This window comes from Gymnogyps californianus, chromosome 14 (genome assembly GCF_018139145.2).
Source record: "Gymnogyps californianus isolate 813 chromosome 14, ASM1813914v2, whole genome shotgun sequence".
NCBI classification, from domain to species: Eukaryota; Metazoa; Chordata; class Aves; order Accipitriformes; family Cathartidae; genus Gymnogyps; species Gymnogyps californianus.
The window spans coordinates 6679260-6697173 of record NC_059484.1 but is presented as its reverse complement, the minus strand read 5'-3'; the positions used below and the strand labels follow the sequence as shown (position 1 = coordinate 6697173).

At 39.3% G+C, this 17914-nt stretch overlaps 1 long non-coding RNA gene across 1 annotated transcript in view; it reads left to right on the top strand.

Moving 5' to 3' along the window:
• Positions 1-8717: 8717 nt before the first annotated feature.
• LOC127022027 (uncharacterized) overlaps positions 8718-17914 on the top strand; it is a 126524-nt gene continuing 117327 nt past the window's right edge. The window contains exon 1 of the long non-coding RNA XR_007767285.1: positions 8718-8862. This is a non-coding gene — a long non-coding RNA (uncharacterized LOC127022027). The remainder of the gene's footprint in view (positions 8863-17914) is intronic.

The following is a 17914-nucleotide window of genomic DNA, read 5'->3' as shown; positions in this document are numbered from 1 at the left end:
CCGTTTTGTTGATCAACATTGGACTGGAATAAAGTAAAGAAGCTGGAACAGAACAGGCCATTTTCTAAATTATGAACTCTGTTACAGTTCTCTTTTTGAAAATTACTATATATGTGAGAGGTTTTTGTGTATGTCATTTTTATTATGACAGAGATTTAAGGAATGTATAAAAGCCAGCTAAGATGGACATACTACCTAAGTCTAGTGGTAATTTTATTCTACCGTTTATGTTTCTTGATTTACTTAGCATACCGCAGTAGAGTATGATAGAAAAGCGAGGACTAGTATCTCTCTGACATGTTCTGTAACAGGGTGCTGTGGCCATTTAAATCTGAAATGGCAGCTGTCAGAAGCAAGGCTGCCTGTGCAATGAAGACCCCAGGCAGCAGCAGAGGAGAAGGCTGAGGTAGAACTGATGTACCACTTGGTGTCTAGGAAAGGGCAGACACAGGATACTACTACTGTTCTTTTTAAGACTGTGTCAGGTGCCTGGTTGTGCAGTAGATGTGGCAGGGTGGCTCAGGGATCTCCTTTCAAGCCAATCAGGAGACATTTCGGAAGAGAGAGAATAGCTTAGAATTTGCTGCCTTCCTAATGGAAAGGAGATGCGAAAGAGAAGAGCAATTCTCTGCTGGGCTGTCTGAGGAACAGACATCAGAACTCTACAGGTGTGCGGGAGTGTAGAAAAAACGTCATGTTTGCAGTGTTGCCCGACAGCAGAAACAAGGGTATTGAACCGAGGATTTTGTAGTGGACAAGGTTGGATGGAAACAGTTTAAAAGCCAGTTAGATAAGCCCACTGAGGGCTACAGCCTGCATGATCCAGGACGCAAATAGACACTTTGCTTCACTATTCATTTGGATTAGAACAACAGAGTTGAATTAAATTTGAGGTGTGTTTTGTTTCAGGCGCCTTAGTGTTTTGGTATTTTAAAATTTTATTTCTCTGCTTTCTTATTATAACATTTATTACTACCAGATTTCTAATTTGAAAATGTAGGCAAAGAATCATATGTTTTTTCTCAGTGTTAATTAGACAGCGTGCTGATCAGTCAAATTTCCCTGACACAGGCTGTGTCCTGACGTTGTGCAGACAGCGCTGGGGTTCTGTGCTGATCGAGGAATCTAATGTCACCTGGAGATTAAAGCCGAAACAAATCAACAAGAGTCTGCTGAGAAACAAGAATGCTTCTTTATTTGCACAGTGATCACTGAATAATACGTTGATATCAGGATGGCATTGGATAAAAGGGAGGTTTAAGATAACTCACTGAGGATTTGGAAGAAACAATAACAGAATGTTCAGTTAAAATGCTCATGCTTTTCAGTCACCTTTCCAACATCTTTTTACGCTTTTATTTCTCTAACAAGAATCCAGAGGAGGCCAATACAACCAATAATACGTGATACTGTGAGGACAAAACATTTGGAGTTACAACAAACTGCTTTAGAACAAACTTGATACAAGGATAAGCCTTGCTGTCTGATGCAGGTTCTTTTGCCATGCATAAAGCAGTAACTATTTGGCAGTTTCCTCTCCCAAATTCTCTCTGATGTCTCTGATAGCTCTAATTGCAATATGTAAATTAAAATAAAACCAAAAGCAGAATAGCCATATGGCATAGCGAGAGGGCAAAATTACAAAGAGCTGCAAAGGCTTAGGATGTTACTGTCTTGTACATGGAGGTTACCAGGACCGATGGCATGGAAAGTATGGGAATCCTTAGCTGCTTCAGTTCAGTCAACTATTGTAGCTTAATGCGTTGATACTATGTTTGGCAGTGTTGCTGTATAGGTGGAATCTTCTGACGTTTTGAGTAGGACCAGATGAAGGTCTCTGCTCATGCTCACGCACTGCAGGAAGTCTTCCCAGGTTTCACATTTAACATCCTATTTTATGCAGAATGCCCTCAAACTCTAATCACAGGAAGCAGAACAAAATCTTTAAAATGATATCCATTAAAAATATATTTATATACATACACAATGTACTTTATTTTTTCTTACTTCTATGAGAACTGAGCTGTACTTCAGTATAATAAACATGCAGAACCAGAAGGCTGTCGGTTTTGGGGATTTTTTTGTGGCCATCACAGGAAGGGGAAAATGGGGAAGATTATTCCACAAGCTGACAAGTGGATGGTCTTTTTGGTGAAGTCTAAGAAAACAAAGATATGGCTATCATCATAGACTGGCTCTTTAGTGGTGTATTACACAGTATACTTCCAAAACCCCCTAGATTTAAATAGACCTAAATGTTTATAGTTGCATCCGTAAAGTTTTATTCTAACTACACAAGGTAAGGCTGTGGATACGGAATGGGAAGCCAAAGCTATATATAGAAACCTGGAGCAAGGCACATTGTGGTAGACCAAATGATGTATTTTAAAGTCTTGGAAATTAAAAAGCTGTGTCCTGAAAGACAGGCATCTGACACCATGACAAATGCACTTGGAATCATCAGGATAAAGTTGCTGATCTTAGAAAATTTTAAGGTTTGCTGCCCTATGTATTAACCTGTTTATGTGTCTGTGTCCAAAGAAGCTGTGGTGGGTTGACCCTGGCTGGATGCCAGGTGCCCACCAAAGCCGCACTATCACTCCCCCTCCTCAACTGGACAGGGGAGAGAAAATATAATGAAAGGCTTGTGGGTTGAGATAAGGACAGTTGAATAAAGCAAAAGTAAAGGTCGCGTGAGAAAGCAAAGAATAACAAAAGATTTTATTCTCTGCTTCCCCTCAGCAGGCGATGTCCGGCCACTTCCCGGGAAGCAGGGCTTCAGTACATGTAGCGGTTGCTCCGGAAGACAAATGTAAACAAACGAATGCCCCCCCTTCCTCCTCCTTCTCCTAGCTTTTACTGCTGAGCAGACGTCATATGGCATGGAATATCCCTTTGGCCAGTTTGGGTCAGCTGTCCTGGCTATGTCCCCTCCCAAGATCTTGCCCACCCCAGCCTGCTGGTGAGAGGGGGCAATGTTGGAGAGACAGCCTTGATGCTGTGGGAGCACTGCTCAGCAGCAGCCAAAACCCTGCTGTGTTATCAACACCTTTCTAGCTACCAATACAGAGCACAGCACTATGAGGGCTGCTACAGGGAAAATCAACTCCATCTCAGCCAGACCCAGTACAGAAGTCAATCACAAATACTATGTTACTATACAAATACTATGAGTATGTTATGTTAGTTAAGAGAAAATGAAGATTTGTGAATGAGTTAGCAGTGGCCACATATGTCTCAAAAGGAGTCATGTTGTTTCAAGCTTCAATAAACTAGTGTTGGTTGGAGGAAGACATTCTGCCCAGCATTGGAGAAGCATCTTGAGATAGGAAGAAAACCCAAATCCAAGCTAATCCAAATTCCATGGCTTTGGAAATATGAGGCCCACTTAACTCTCATAATTAAGTTTTTTTTCTGAGTAATAACTTCTGGTTTAAGTACTGAAAGATCTATATGCCATCTTGATTTGGGTGGAGGAAATATAATCTCTGACAGAGGTGAGTATTTTTTGAAGAAATTTGTATTATCTGATTTCCAGTGAGAAAATGAGCAAGTACAAGTGTTAAGCCTAATGAAAAATAATAGTATAAAATCTCCTGAATGTGGCCAATATGAATACTTGATTAAAAAATGTGGCAATTAAGGAATCATGATTTTTTCTGAAACTTTGCACAGAATAAAATTTTGTGAGTATTATAAGAAACAATAATGAATATTTCTCCTTTGCTTTTGCTAGTAATATTCACTAATGCTTATTTGAAAATACAGTATCTTGCATAAAATTATACTACTCTATGGGGAATATACTCTTGACAGAAATATGACGTTTTGATTCACCACAAAGCACTTAAAAATATAACTATAACAAACTAGTGCACAAACATAAATAATAGTGGTAGTATTTTTATATGTCCATATAGTGAGTTTCTTGGAATACATTATGGCAGTCCTCATTCATTTCATCTTGAAATACCGAAACTATTATTACCTGTATTACATCCAGTCTTGTAACAATCCTAAAACATTATTAGTGCCCAATGATGTGAAGTCAAGTGCTTATAAAAACGGCCTCTTAAGCATAGCACAAAGAAAACAACATCCTAAGAGTTATTTCTGATGGAGTACAGGACATTAAAATGCTGCTAGATGATATCCCAGCTTGGGTTTAAAGAATTAATGAAGAACAAATGTTCTAACTGACATGTAAGCGTGAAATTCTCTCTGTGGGTTGACCTTCATTCTTCTGCAGTTAGTTAATGAGGATTCTCTTTGTTATCTTTCTTGCCGAAGAACCTCGGGGCCTTGTATCGTTATTGAATGAACACAATGTCACCTCAGCTGGCAGAAATGTTTTGTCTTTTGTCAGGAAAAGAAGTTTCCTCATGTCAGCTGGAGAAAGCACAACACAGCAACAAGCAATTGAGACCAGACATTTCAATTCTGCTAACTGAGCCCAGTGGAGATGTTTAACCTGCTGTAGTTGTTTTGATCAGAATATTTAGGCTTCATTATTGTATGACTCTTGCATCTACTTCTGAAGTTTGTGACTTATTGTTATAAATTAATGATAAACAAAAGCATTTTGTCTGGAGAACTGCTCTCAATATTCCCCTTTTAACAGTTCATTACCATTTGTTGCAGTACAGTATGTATTTTTTGAAATGAACACTTAAAGAACAGCTGCTTTTTATCTGATTCAAAATGACAAGTGTATTGTTAACTATCAGTGGATCTTGTAAGGTGGGGATCACATCTGCTCAGAAAACTGGAGCCGTAACTTCGAGCTTTTCTGTGAGCTGGATCGTATTATGCAGAGCTGTATGAGGGGTAGAATGACAATTGCAAGTTTCATCCAACATGAGCCTATTATTTGGAGTGCCCCCAATACTCATATGGTTTCCCCATTGCTCAGGGCACCTATAGTCATTATACTCAGCACCAAAACCAAAAAAAAAAAGGGTGAATCTTCTCTCTGTACTTAAAAGTGGCACAGGGTAAATGTGCACATGGGAGGGGAGAGAAGGCATTCGTTGAAAACAGTGTAAGAAAAAGTTATTCACAAATTATTCACCCAAGTGTATTATATACAAGATAGTTGATATGGGACCTTATCACAGACATACAGAAGATCTCTGTTGAAGGAAGTACTAGGTGTGCAGATAGCAAGTGGTAGCAAAGTTTTACAAATAAAAGGCAAATACCTTTTTTCCATCCTTTTTGGCTAGGAGGAAAAAGACCTGACAGTGAGGAACACTTTCCTCAGTTTCCTGTCCTGTGGGGATGGAGGAATTTTTTTTCCTCCCCCGCCCCCCGTAACTCCAGTCACATATGAAGACGTATTAAAATCTCAAGCGTATGGAACTACTGCTATGCTAGAGATGAGACTGGAAGAGAGAGATGAAAGATATTTCTCTATACTGGGGATATAGGTCAAGCTGTTTGGGTGGGAGTAAAAGTGACCCGCTCAAGACAAGGACAACAATTCCATTGGCTTCAGGTGAACTGACAATTTTCCTGTCTTCTGCCATTTTTTTTATGTTGTAGCTGAAAACGCATACTGATTGGAGAAAACTGAAATTTTCTGTGGGAACACACAGTTGAATTTGCAAGTATGACCACCTAAATTGGAACTCCTAGCTCTGGGCTGAATGGTTAAATGTTTCAGAAACACTGAAAAGGTATAGGCAGTATAATTTAAATGTCTGACTTATGCCTCTTTCCCATCCCACAAAAACATATTCAGATTTTAAAAAATCACATTGGGACCAGTCTGATATCTCTCAAAGCTTTCTGTGAAAAATGAGATCCATCCTAGAAAAGGAAAAAAATCCAGCGATCAGGCCTTCGTTTGGAAAGTGAGAGACACAGGCAGGAATTTTTATTCCAGTTAATATTTGTCTATTTTCTACTCAGAGATGTCTCCTCTCACTCTAGGATTTTGACCAGAACTTCTGCCACTTTTTCTTTTGAAGTGTGGGTGAGCTAGGATGTTTTAAAATAAATTGCTTGTGATAAATCAATATTTTTCAACTAAAAAGAAAAAAATGTGGTTGAAAATTTCAGATCACTCCAATCAGCTGAACCTTTGTGTGAGATAATGAAGATTATTTTATTTAAATAGGGTTGTCTACTTTAATACTGTGAAGAGCAATACTCCGTTATAGTCCATGTGATAAGCTAATGAGCAACAGCAAATGAGACTTGAAATGATATGATATATTCAGAGGTTTTGTTCTGTTGCACTTTGCCTTATAGTTACTTTCCCTGTTTTCTGAGGTAAGAGTATTAGATACGTACTATCGTGAATCCCATTTGTTATTAATATATGATGGAAAGGAATGGCATTTGTGAGATTTGTTATCCCAATATTCAGCTTATCTTCAATCCCGTAAACTGCATTTTTGAGCCGACAGGCACATATGTTTTGTTAAAGTCATTAAAATAATGCTGTATTAAATACTTCTCTAAAGTAAGTCAAGTACAACTGTGTTACCTTCTGGTTATTAGGATACATATGTCTAATATACATTCATTTTGGAGTCCCTTAGGGGACAGCCTTGTTATTAATACAGCAGAGAACAGCTGAGTGAGCATATGGTTTATTAAGACATGCTTATATCAATTATATGTGGATACTATTCAAAAGGGTCACTGGTCTATAACTGAGAGACCCTTCGTGATCACTACTTTGAGCCTCAGAGCTCAGTAGGATTACTCTTGATCCCATCTATTTGTCTTCGGCTGGAAAAATCATTGTATTTGTGGCTAAGTTGGAAATTAATGAAACACTTCAGAACCTAATACCACAAAAACTCAAGCAATTAATGAATATGCAAAACTGAAGGAAATTTTGCAGGCATGATGAAATTGCACATGGGAAGGTCTAGAGCTCACATATTGGTGTAATACTGTATGCAGCAAGCTGATCCATAATGGGACATTACACAATATACATAATAAAGCAGAATAATCTAAGAGTTGCAGTTCAAAATAAAAAATCAGTTACAATCCTGTCTGCATGGCTTCCATCCTCCTGCTGCTCAACTGATTTGCTTTCTGAATATTGCAATTCCTGCTCTGTTGCTTAACACTAGTTAAAATTTATGAAGATCTTTTCTTTTTAAGGCTGTTTTTCATTCCAGGACATGACGCAGTACGCACAGTGTCCTGCAGTGCACCATTGCATCTTTTACTGGAGTGCCAGGCAGAAGACTGTATGAGCCTGAAAGTAAAATTACGTGGATTGAAGCTTGGAGAAGAAGACCCAGTGTCAAACAAGCTGAGGACCATTCAGTTTTATATTTCTTCCTCTCCCTTTAAAGCTCCTCTGATCCCAGAAAAGGTGCCATCAGTGCCTAACACCTAGAATCACACGTGCTGTGTCTGCTTTGCTTGACTTATGACAAGTTTTAGACTTCCTGTGATACTGCTGAAACAGAAAAGGCTGCACTTGGCCTTTTCTATCGCTCGGCTCCTTAGCTAGTGCCTAGTTTGTTGCACAGTACACAACTGCAGGAAAAAAAATTGCACTGAGAGGAAAGATTGTTTCATTAATGTTTCTAATTGTTCTGCAGATACAAAAAGAATGACATGTTGGATACTTTCCTGTGTTAGCAAAATCTGAAAATCTAAACATAATGAGTCAGGCCCCAAAACTATGAAAGTAAAATAATACAGTAAGAACAATCTTTTAGTAATATTTTCTATACAATGCATTCTATTTACATTTTTTGAAAACTCAGGTGTGCTTTTCAGTATTACTTCAAAAGCATTAGGGCAGGATCTATTAATAAGTTGTGTTTGAAGCCCTACACCCATCATGCAATTAATCACGGGGTGTTGAGGCGTTAATATAAACTCAGCTGTGAGATGTGGAAGAGCAAAAGTTGGTCCAAGTATATAAAAGTAAAAGCAATGTAAATGCTTCTGTACTTCTGGGTCTATGACCAGCTATCTTAAAACATTCCGGGGATGTTCAGCAGCCTGCATGGCAGGCGGTCAGGAAGGCAGCATGTCCCCAGGGTTCCCCACTGGGGATGAGGGGGCTCTTCCTGACCGGGGGTGCCATTCCTGCCACTTCTCTGAGCCTCAGTTTCCCCAGCTGTGAACAGAGATAGCACACCTACAGCATTGTAGACCTAATATAAGAGCTATGGATTTTGATTTGGAGCATTTCACAGTTATCCAAAAAAACTGAGGGACTTTAAACCTCTAGGATCACTTCTTAGAAATATGTTCTAGAAATCTAAACCCTAAAGTAGCCCAACAATGAAATGTAATTCTAATTTATAAATATATACCTGTCATTCTCAAAAGTGATGAAGTTCAACTAGGAAATTATCCACAGAGTAGAAATTTACAGCAACATTTTGTTGTACTGCTTCAGAGACCACAAAAAAAATTAAACCAACTCTCACTTCAACTGGAGAACAAACAAGGCCCAGGTGCCTGAAGGGCGGTACCACAAGCACAGTATTTTGTTAGAGTGTAGCAGCAGGTGTTCGGAGTTAAGCTGAGCATTTCTTTACATAACCAGTTGGGTGGGGAGTCAGCAAACATGTTCTTGTCTTCAGGTGAAAAGGATCAGCTCTGGCTCAGTTTGCCAGTTCTCCTCACAAGGTGAGGGCAGCAGCTAGAGGAGAGGCAGGGCTGAGTGGGATCGGCCCTGGCCCACGTACCCCCTCTCTGAGGGGCCTGGCAGCTGCAGTGGCTGGGCTGCTACTTGGGCCCCTAGCTTGTGTCTGTCAAAATGTTTTGCCACTGGTGGGTTGCGATGCAGTTGGTGAGGAAATAGCCTGAAGCAGCATGAGAGTGTTGGAGCTGATTCGGGGAAGAGGACTTCCATAGCACCCCGTGGCTCAGGTAAAAAAAGACAAAGGTGGTGCCTGGGTGTTTTTGATTTGTTTGTTTGTGTTTGGCTTGGTTTAAAAGGTACTTTCAGGAAGTGAGCTGGCATTTTCTTATGCTGTTTTGTTTTTTAATAAACTAATTCAAGGTATGTGAGGGAGCTACCCGCAGTTAGCATGTGGCTGTTTGGGGCACGTGTGGGGGCGGTTACTGCGCCTCATAGCCCGGGTGCACGGTTGAGGCATAGTGGGGTTGTGAGAGATGGCAGTTACAAACATCTTATGGCAGCAGGTGTGACTAACCTGGTGAGTTTTAATAATGTCTTTGGTAATGCTTGGTTTATTTGGGAAGTTACTTAATGAGAAACACCAAAACAGAGATGCTGAGGTTGAAAAGTATGGAAGAAGCAAACCACAAAGGAAAATGTGAGGTGGCCGTGAGGTGAGGCTAATTCTTCTGACTAGGTGCTGAAATCTTGGCAAAGCTGGGGGAAATCCCATGGTGACCCCAGGGTGCTTGCTGTGCTCCTGTCAGCTGGTACTGCACTGCTTGCCTAAGCTCATGCTAGTCCCTCCTCCAGCTTCTTCTTCTCTTACTTAAAAATGGCTGCTGGGAGTGCAGCATAGTGACCCTGTGGCCTCGATACTCAGAGCTGTTGTATTTAACTCTGGCTTTGTCTAGCTCTTTAAATGACTTGCTCACATACAGCTTTTTTTCTTTTTTACTAACCTTTAAAATGGGGGAAGCGTTTTACAGTGGTATTGTGAGGGCGGTCTTTGATAGGTGTTGTGGTTTAACCCCAGCCAGCAACTAAGCACCATGCAGCTGCTTGCTCACTCCGCCGCCCTGCAGCGGGATGTGGAGGAGAATTGGGGAAAGAAGGTAAAACTTGTGGGTTGAGATAAGAGCAGTTTAATAACTAAAGTAAAATACAATACTAACAATAATAACGACATAGTAGTAATGAAAAGGAATATAACAAAAATAGAGAGAAATAAAACCCAAGAAAAGACAAGTGATGCACACTGCAGTTGCTCACCACCTGCTGACCGATGCCCCAGCAGCAATCTGCCCCTCCTGGCCAACTCTTCCCAGTTTATATACTGGGCATGACGTTCCATGGTATGGAATACCCCTTTGGCTAGTTCGGGTCAGCTGCCCCGGCTCTGCTCCCTCCCAGCTTCTTGCACACCTGCTTGCTGGCAGAGCAGGGGAAACTGAACAAATCCTTAACTTAGGCTAAGCGCTACTTAGCAACACCTAAAACATCAGTGTGCTATCATCAACATTATTCTCACACTCAAGCCAAAACACAGCACTGTACCAGCTACTAAGATGAAAATTAACTCTAGCCCAGCCGAAACCAGGACAATAGGTAGCCCTTGAGGGGTGGTCTTTCCTCTACAAAGAAGAGGCAATAGTAGTTCTAAAGGCACACTATCTGTAGTTTCTTATTTTGGCATTTAGGTTTCTAAAACTAAGCAGAAACCTTGTAGCTGACCTAAAAAATCTTTTTGTGGCTATTTTTTTTAGTTGTACAATCTGTGTCAAAGAAAATAAATAAACATAAGTATAAAAACAGTAAGGCATAAAAGACTTTTCTGGTCTCCCAAAATATTCCCCCAGTCCTATCAATTTCCTTTTAGTGAAGTAACTAAAAGCATCCTTATTTTTATAAGAAGTGTAATGCAAATATCAATGTGCAAGCTTCCTTCATATGTATCCGATACTCTTTTATTGGCTACCTAGAAGCAACAAGCAGAAGCAAGAATAGTGACAGGGAACTAACTAATGTTCAGAGGGAACAGTTCACTGCTGGTGTTAGTGGAATCTTTCCCCCTCAATACAACTGATGAAGCAGCTGCTTTCATGGAGATGGCCACAGTTGGAATGCGGTTAGTCCTGCTTGAAATGAAGCTGTGGGTGGCATGGTTTCCTTGCCTACCGCTGTGGTTACTACGGGTTGACTTAATGTTTGCAAGTATGAAAATGCAACTCTTGCTTTGGATGGTGTGGGGCAGAAAAATTCATGGTGATAATTCACTAAAATTCCTCTAGAGGTGTGATTTCTTGCATAGCCAGTGGCAGTCTGGAAGGGCAAGAAGCAGTCAGCAAAAGCTTCATCCCTGTTTCTTGCTAAAATAGGATTCCTTCATAGGGCTTTTTTTTTTTTTTTTTAAGGAAAAGAAACCAAAACTTTTTTATGTCTTTCAGGCTAACTTTGATCAATGTTGATTGCAATAGCTGTGAGTATAAAATGAGAGAGTTGTTCAGAAAGGCAGTAGTCATACACTGCTTCCAGAATTGATTTATGCTGTTTGGTGCAGTGTAGTCTTCAAGAGCAAATACAAACACCTGCTTTATTCAGTGCAGGGAGGCATCTGTTAGTTTCATTGGAAGATGCAAACAGATATTTGAAGAATGTTTGGCTATTAAAATGGAATATGTATCTCTTCTTAAGTTTCAGATTTAAAACTCTTGTTTGTGTTGTGTGTTTTTTTCCCTAACCTGATTAGTAAACACTGCTGGTGTTTGACATATATTAAGTGTCCTGGAAGTTGGAAAACAAAGCTCCTAAATGATGCTGTGGTTGGCAAAGGACTGAAATATTCTGACACTTGTAATCTGAAAACACTTGAAATGTAACAAGCTGAGTATTTGAAAATTGACACAGTTCTGTAAAGTTTTAATACTAGAAAAGCCAGGTGTACTCTAATCACACTAGAAGAAGCAGAGGATCTGTAGTGCAATAGCAATAATTTCAAGCTAGAAGCCTACAAATAATCTAGCTACAAATTCTATTGTCAAGAGAATCCAAATACTTTGTAATGTATTCTAATACATATTAATTTGAGAGCCCTATAGGGGACAGTCTTGTTATTAATACACAGAGGAACAGATGTGATAGCATATGGTTTACCAACTTGTATTTATGTTAATTCTATGTAAATAGGATTTTAATAAGGTAACATTAGTCTATGGCTTCATTTTCCTAATATATCTATCTTTTTTGGAGATGATAATGGAATCATCTAAACTGAGGTCTAGGATCATAGAAAAGGTTAGTGGAAAGAGTCCATTTTAGGTAAGACATAAAAGTGGGTAAAAAAAGTATCCCTTTTTGAGTATTTTGTGATCACTTAAAACTTCAGTGACTAAATTAAATTTGAATTATTTTATTCACCAATACTACCACTTCCAAAAACACTGCCTGATACCTACTTTTACCAGTTTTAAATTCTTATCTATTCTGTGTTGATTGTTTGCAGTTTGAACTTCCATTCAGCTGGCTTGGAGAGGATTGCAAAACTTCATAAAAATCCCGAAAATCTCCAGCATCACCTTAAATCTGATGTCTGTTGAACTTGCTATGCAACCCACCTATTGCTGTCAGTTGGAAAAGCTGTGAACGCGGTTCTGAGTTAGCTCAGGCTTCTCAGCAGCTTTCTCTGGGGCACAATTTTTTTTTAATTATGCTCCCAGGCACTGCTAGGAGCCATTTCAGTTTGTGATGAGAACAGAGTAAGCAATCTGTGTTCCTGCAAGCAGGTGAGGAAATAAAAAGTACTAATCAGCACTAGAGCTTCAGAGGACTTCAGAAAGTTTTCTGCCTGCTATTAGGAATTTCGGTTTTAAACAATTGAATTTACTTTCCAAAGTATACCAATGCAGCTCAACAGAATTTTGTCTTCGAGGTAGCACAAAAGTTTAAGTTCTGTTCCTATGGCCTAGAAAGCCTTAAGCTGCATTACCTGTAACTTCCAGTTCACGAACTGGAAAAACTGTAGATAGAGGTGCAATTTAATTCTCTCCTCAATAGTTAGAGACATGGTTGCTTTGTTCTTTCAAGGAAAAAAGAAAAAATTGTCTGAAACTTGTTGTGAGTTTCTAATGTACAGAGTTCTGGGTTTGGGTTTATTTGGGGGGTGGGGACTGTAAATATGAAACTTGTTTAAGCTTAAATGTGTAAATACAACTTATAAAGGAGCCTAGCAAAACTTTGTTGTGTAGGTATGTCAGAAATACTTTGATCTTCGGTTTTGTTTTTCCTGCAAGTTAGGGGGGCTGCTTAGAATATCCTGTGTCAGAGTTGTATGGTTATGTTTTGAATAAGTAAGCCAACAGCAGGATTTTGAATTGTAATTATTTGAAAAATGCTGGTGGAAGTAAATCTTTAATGTAAATACTACAAAAAAAACCTTGTGGTACTTCCCACCTTTCTGTTCTGTTCCTCTAGTCTTGGATGTAATCTAGGACCCAGAAACCGACTCCCCACAAGGTTTAAGTTCTGTGTTGGGCTATTAGAGGCACTTCTACACTGTAAAAGTGCTATGCTTCTGGCTATCTCTCATGACTTTATATATAGAAAGATCATATGAAACTTTCAATGAATGGGGTGGGTGCTGCTTGGATCTGACTGGCTAGTTGTGTAGCTGCATCAGATGATGTCTGCATTCCTGACTTCAGGCTAGTTGCTTCCTAGCTCAGTAAATTCTTGCCTGGAAAAGTTCAGCCTATCATCCTGGAGGACTTTTTATCTTGCACTGGAATTTCCACTGACTGCTCTGGGGCTTTGAAATGGTCCCAGCAGCATTTGTGGTACCTTCCATATGTATGTACTGCCATTGATCACAGAGATGGCAGACTTGTTAACATCTTAACTAGTTTGTCTGGTTTTGTTGCTTAATAGGAGTATTTAACTTTTTATAAAGGAATTTGCCATATTGTGATTGTAAAAGGCATTACATGAAGCCAAATTCTCTTCCATCCAATAATCTATTCAGTCATCTATGTGCTATGTAATAATGCACGTGTTGTAGCAGTTCTTTCTTGCAAAACTCTGCTACTAGGATCTACTTGTAAAAAGTAGCAATAACACGTAGTAATCTCTTTAAGAATGTTTGGAAATAGTAAATATGCATTTGGGCAACATTATGGAAACAGCACTTAAGGGAGACAAGAGACAATGAAAATACTTTTATGTTTTGATTCCCTAGACAGATAAGCAAATACCCTGAAACAATGTGGAAACTAAACAAAACAGAATTTAAAAAAATTTAGGAGTCTTATATTCCTTTGTCTATATCTATAATAAACCATGTTTAAAGTGGCCAGCAAGCAGTATTTCCCCTCTCACCATGAGCTATATCTTTGCTCATAGTGAGAAACACTGGAGATTCATAATACATCCAAAGTGAAAGGACAGTTTGTGTCATCATCAGCAGAGGGATATCAGATCATGTATCTTTACCTGACAAGAGGTGGCAATTTAATCTGACAAGTTTCTTGGCAATGAGGACAGCTTTAGGAGTTCAGCTGCCTTGGTAAAGATTTGACGTGTCATTGAGGAATGTTGTGCAGAAGCTTGACAATAAACTGGAACTTGCTAATGCAGTTTAGGATTGCTGTAAAAATTTATTAGAAACCAGAGACTGTAAAATTACTATACTCCTCCAGGAATGTTTTTCTTTCCCTGCTGAATATACGTGATATTTAATGCATAGCACATGTTTAAAAACTTGTTTCCTGATGTTGTAAAAACAAACCTATTACAATGCACATGAAATGGCAAGGAATTCAAGTAAATGCGTGTGAGAATACACAGAATGGGAGAGCTGCCTTCTAGAGGTAGAGGAGAAGTCTGTCTGAACTTAAGGTTTAATTGATGAATTGATATATCCTGCTTTGAAATTGTATTTATGTGCTTGGAGAGGGACCTAAGTGTTTGGTGAATTTTAGAAGCATGCAAAACCCCAGGTGAGATATGAGGAACCCATGCAGTTGGGCACTAGGCTCATGTGAGTGCTGGAGCGGAGCTTGCAGACAGCTTTTCAGCAAGACTAGTTTTCTAAATGTCCTTTTAAGTCTGGCTACTATCTGAACATGGAACAAAAATAGTTTTGCATTTGTTTCACTAAATAAATAATTCATTGCAATATAGAGTGAAAAATTATTTAATATGCAGCTGGATTTTTGAGGTGTTTGGGATAGGGTGTTCATAATCCCAAATGGTGAAACAGCTCTCTTAGCAGTTCAGCACTCTGGGATGTGTTGACAAATGCCACCTGGAAGGATATTAGTTATGATGTCACAAAATTTGTGAATAAACTTCAGAATGAGAAAAGTGTGTATAAAAAAAAAAAAAACTGTGAAAGAACTGAAGGATCTGCCAGAGTGTATTTTCAAGAAGTTTTCTAGGATGCTATGAGTTATAGCCTTTTTGAATCATTTCCCTATTAGCTCTTGATAATCCTTGGAGGAAGACAGACATGTTTAATACGCCTGTCTTTCCTAATGTGGATGTCTTTTTAATTTCTAACTAGGCAGTCATCTTGAGACTTCATGTTAACAGAAAACAGCATCATTGCTTGAAAATTTCATTGATTGCTGATGAAAGATGAATCATCGTACTCTTCTGCTGCACACTTGAATTCAGCTGAGGTAGATGTCTGGGCCAAACTGTCTATAATAGTGCTTGGATAGGTTTTTACAGTTGTCAATATTAAGGTGGGTCATAATACAAAAATCATGATGGCTCTTTCTAATGACTACCTTTAATCAAAAGAGAAGTAAATTAAATGACAAAATCTGTTCCAGTATAGAGTAAAGCTTGGTACATATGAAGTCTAGGAAAATCCAGGAAGCGTACAAAGCTGGTTTATGTTGTCCTAACTTGTCCCTTTTATTCTGTTAGTACAGAGAGAATGTATTGACCCTATAAGCTAATGAAAAGCTTAAAAAAAAAATCTCCAGAGAGTCTTTACAATGACTTTCAAACACATTACAACTAATCAGGAAGTGGAGGTCAATATGGGTGTCACTGGTGGCCAGAGCAAGTCTGGTAGAGCGTAAGAGTGAGCTGTACTTAGGCTTGACTCACACTTTCACCTGGCTTTGCTTTTTCTGAAGAGTCTGTGTAGCTGCAGTTGCTCACTAATTACACACTTTGGCTCTCCTTTTGGCATATTTCTGGCATGTGGTGACATCACTATTCTAATCACATTTTAATTAAGTGTACTTCATGGCCATTGACAGCATGTCTTGGCAGCTGGGATCTTGCTGGGGAAAGAGGCTTGAAAGGGAATCCAGTTGTGCAGGTTAGTGTTTGCGAGGGGCAACCCTTTTAATAAAATTCCTTGGACACTGGCTAGTATTTTGTAAGTGATAATAAAAGATCGAAGGTCAATTTGGGAACCTGGGGTGTACTTAATTTTATGACATTAGGCCCAATGACATTTTTTTTTCTTGTCCTACCTCTTAAGATAGCTACTATAATGCCATAACTTAGCAATTGAGCTGCAGAGTGAGCCCTGTTCAAAGCCAAGCCATGCTAGATGGGATTAATATTTTGGTAATGGGAAAGAATATCCTGCTTTGAGTGTAGTGTAACTGGTAGAACATACTCATAATAGATCAGAAATTAAACTGGTAAAATACAGGTAACTTTTCTGTTTAAATGAGTATTGTAATACATGTATTACAACAGTAGTGTCTCAGACTTCAGGATTTTTCTGATAAGTCAGAACTGTTTTTCTTTAGTAAATTGTTTTGTGGGAGGCATGTAGGGTACTGTTTGTTCCAACAGAAAGTAGTGGCCTTCTCTGACAAGTCTTGCTGTCGTATATTGTTTGTATATGTCTATTCTGTTTGTCTGCCGGAACTCCACTGTCGCACTGGTGCAAAGCCTGCAGCAGCCCCCCAACCTTCAGTAGTTTCTCTACTAGAGGGGGCCAGTGAGCTGCAGCATGCAGGAGTAGGTTATCCAGAGAACCACTCTGGGAAGTGCATTGCTCAAGCTGGTTTACCCACCTTTTTGCTCTTTATTTGTTTCTCTGCCCTGCTGCTTCAGGGGGATCAGCTGCATGTTGCCAATTAGGCTCATCAGCATTGTCAATAACAGATGTGGAGCTCCTGGTAATCCCCCACCCTTGTTAGTGGACTGCAAGGGCTTCTGGCTGTTTGTGATGAGATTTAACCCTTATCCCCCTACAGGGAGCCAAGTCACTCTGTCAAAGACCAGGAGTAATTTTTTTCTGTTCTGTATTTTAAGGGTTCTTTTACCACCATCTTAGCCCCAGTTCGTTTGATTAGACTCTGGTTTTAGCTGTGGGTTCCAGCTTGCAGGAAAACATAATTAATTTCATCACAAATCAATATGAAAAGGATATTTTAAGAAGTCTGCTTCAAGCTAAAGGTAATAGCACAAAGTTTCATTACCTGTCAAGCAGATTACTTGGGCATGTCTTGAAATGCAAGCTGCGAGCAAAACTTTTCAGTGTTACCAGCCAGCATGCCATTACAGGATAAACCTGTAAACATGTTCATTAGACAGGATGCTCAAAGACTCTCAGCTTTTGCACTCTTACTGTCATCTTTGCTAAGGGCAACCCCTCGATGCATGTTCTTTATTTATTCCAAGATGAGGCAACTTCATTGCTTGTGCTACAGCTACCTTCCTCCTCTCAAGGGAGTGATTCAGTTTAGGGGGGATGTAACACTTAGTGACTTCTGCAAACAAGTTAAAATCAAAGCAATCTAGACTATAAATTTGTTCCTGTGAAAATCTGTCTTGCAGAGTATACTTTTTTGAGAGAGAGAGTGTGTTATTTATAACCTTAACACTTTTTGCCATCTAACTAATGGGGGGTGTGTGTTGGTCTAAACATTCTATGGAGCCTATAGTGGAATAAGGAATCTGCATATTTGTTCTCTGGCCATTAAATTAGTTTGGGGGCAGATCTCAGCACAGTGGTTGCATTTCTCTTCTAGCTCAAGAATAGAATTGGAGGCTTGCCACAATATTGAGTCTGAGTTATTGTATAATTACTAGTGGTGTTAAGATGAATATTTAGCATGTGAAATTACTCTCTCATAAGTAACCTCTACAGTATGAGACATCAAAGTATGTACATGATGCTATGGACCCTTGAAATGATAAACCAAATGTAAACAAAATCTCAACTGAGTGTTTTGTGAGCCATTTGCTGGTCTGAACAGCAGCCAGCGATAGGATGGTGCTCGTGAGCCTTTGCATTTAGGTGCCAGTGGCAATAAGCCAAGAACACTG